We start from the raw sequence: 2,887 nt of genomic DNA on the forward strand, positions 1-2,887 counted from the left end.
AAATAAACCTGTTGGACTATAACCTGGTGTCGTGTGACTTCTGACTTTTCCTTATCAAAGGGGCTGAAGTTTTAAGGCAAGTTAGTGAGGGAGTACAGGTAAGCAGGTAAATGTACGAGGGATACAGGTTGCAAGTTAGTGGGCAAAAGAGCACTGGAATATCAGGTGGCACTGCCTGCTTTGTAGTTATGAAGGCATTCTAGCAGGTTCTAAAATTCCTTTAAATCTTACATGGTTAACTTTAAAAGGAATTAAGTTGGATCTTAATTCAAGTTTGAGGACTTCCTTGGAGTATTCTGGATGTGAAAGTGCCTGCCAAAATTAAAACTATTCAGGTGATGACGATGTAATCAGCACATCAGGATTCCAGAGAGGAGCCAACACACATCTGTTATTTAAAGTATGATATCTGTCTATCTGGACACTGAGCTTAAATTCCAAAAAATTAACCTTAAAGTCTGCATTATTTATATCTTCCTCTGGAGGAAGTGAACTCAACATGCGTTTTGTTCGAGGGGCAGAGGTTTTTTTTAAACCAGAAATTATGATTCAGTACATTGTTAACAACTCACCTATTCCTGAACGAACAAGTCTCAACCTTGCAGGTAAACAGAAGATAGTTCAATATCACACTTAACAAAAATAAAGTCAGCAATGTTTTATGCTAATTCTGTCTACAAAGATTGGGCAGTACACCTGGTGAGAAGCAGGATCATTGATAACAGGATAATAACATCTCTTGCTCACTGACTCACCATGATTCACCTTGCATTCTTTTTGCAGCAGCCAGTTGAATGGAGAAGTTTGGAAAAAAAACATTTGTCCTCATTCATGAACTACTTGTTCAAATTCAGTACCAACATCACTGCAACCAAAGAACAGATTGGTAAAAATCTATTACCTGCCTACTTGCTCATTTGTGTTTAAGGTGGAGGTATTAAATAGGTCATATTTAATCCCAGCTGGAACAAGGATGATTGCATAACCAAGTAGGAAAATAGCAGAACAGCTAGACCCATCAGAAGAAGGGTCTAGGCCCGAAACGTCAACTTTCCTGCTCCTCTGATGCTGCTTGGCCTGCTGTGTTCATCCAGCTCTACACCTTGTTATCTCAGATTCTCCAGCATCTGCAGTTCCTACTGTCTCTGAAACAATCATAATGGCACTTCGTTTTAAAATACCAATCATAGAATATCGAGTCCTGTTGAATCTGTACTGCCAAAGATACACTATGTCGACACTAGATCCACTTTTCTGTAGCCTTGAATGTTATGACACTTGAAGTGCTCGTCTTTTAAAGGTTGTGAGATTGCCTGTCTCAACTACCCTCCCAGGGAGTGTGTTCCAGACCCCCACCAATCTCTGGGTGAAAAAGGGTTTCTCTAAATCTCCTCCAAACATCTTGTCTTTCACCTTAAAATTATGCCACCTTGTTATTGACCCTTCAACTAAGGGGAACTGATCCTTTCTATTCACCCTGTCAATGCACTTCATAATCTTATACACCTCTATCACGTACACCCCCACCCCCACCCTCTCTGCTCCAAAGACGACGACCCGAATTATCCAGCATCTTTTCGTAGCTGAAATGCTTCAGTCCAGGCAACATCCTGGTCATTCTCCTCTGCATCCCCTCCACTGCAATTGCATCTTTCTTATAGCACAATGAACCAAACGGCACATAGTACTCCGGCTGTGACCTAATCAGAGTTCTGTACGGCTCCGACATGACCTCCCTCCTTTTACAATCTATGTCTCGACTCCTAAAGGCAAGTGCCCCATGTGCCTTATGAACCCAATTAGCCTATTCTGCCACCTTCAAGGATCTGTGGATAAGCATTTAAGATCCCTCGGAGCGTCCTACTATCCTGCCATTCATTCAGTATCTTGTCTTATTATTTCTTCCAAAGTGCAAGAGATTTATCAAGGTTAAATTCCATATGCTACTGATCTGCCCATCCAATCTGTCCAGATATTCCTGTAACTTAGAATTTTCCACCTCACTGTCAACCACCCAATCATTGCTCCCATATTCTTATTTACATAATTCATGAATATTGCAATCAATAAGGGATCCACTGATCCTGGTGGCATGCCACTGGACATCAGCCTCCAGTCACATAAGGAGCCTTCTACCAACACTCTCTGTCTCCTACCCTAAGCCAAGTTTGAAACAAACTTGCTAAGTTACCATGGATTCCATGTGGAGCTTTGTCAAAGGCCTTGCTGAAATCCAAACAAACTGTAACAGCTCTACCCTTATCTAAACACTTGGTGAGCTTGAGAAATTCAATCAAATTCATTAGGCATGACCTTCCTCTGACAAAGTCATGTTGACTATCCGTGATCAAACCTGGCCGATCTAAATGGAGATTAATTTTCTCTTTCACTACTTTTTCCCCCAACAGTTTCCTGACAGCTGATGTGCCCACTCCAGCTTTTACATACACAATGCTCAATGTATTGTCCAATGAGCTGCAATCATCCCTTTATGTTGACTTTCAATCCTATGCTTCCCTAAATTTTTCTCTGCTGGCTTCACAGCGATTAAAGGTTCTCCTCTTGGCCCTCTGTTTCCAGTGTGTAATTTGAGATTTCGACTGTAATAACATAAACAAAACATTTAACATCTCTGCCATTCACACACAAGTGTTTCCCGTTTCTGCCATGTAAAAAAGAAAATGTTCATGGGACTGAGCATCACTGTATGGGCTAATATTTACTGCGCACCACTTATTCACCCCAAGTGGCTTAAGAAGCTGTATCAGAGGGCTGTTAAAAGTCAACTACGTTGTTACAGATCAGCAGTCATATGTAGAACAGACCGGGTAAAGATGGCAGATTTCCTTCTTTAAAGGACATTAACGAACCAGATGGTTATTGACAA

At 41.2% G+C, this 2,887-nt stretch overlaps 1 long non-coding RNA gene across 1 annotated transcript in view; it reads left to right on the forward strand.

Moving 5' to 3' along the window:
• The window catches only part of LOC125482791, a 16,019-nt gene extending 13,453 nt beyond the window's left edge, over positions 1–2,566 (forward strand). Inside the window, exon 3 of the long non-coding RNA XR_007261764.1 lies at positions 784–2,566. This is a non-coding gene — a long non-coding RNA (uncharacterized LOC125482791). The remainder of the gene's footprint in view (positions 1–783) is intronic.
• The last annotated feature ends 321 nt before the right edge of the window (positions 2,567–2,887 follow it).

Source organism: Rhincodon typus, chromosome 1 (assembly GCF_021869965.1).
Source record: "Rhincodon typus isolate 14 chromosome 1, sRhiTyp1.1, whole genome shotgun sequence".
Taxonomy (NCBI): domain Eukaryota; kingdom Metazoa; phylum Chordata; class Chondrichthyes; order Orectolobiformes; family Rhincodontidae; genus Rhincodon; species Rhincodon typus.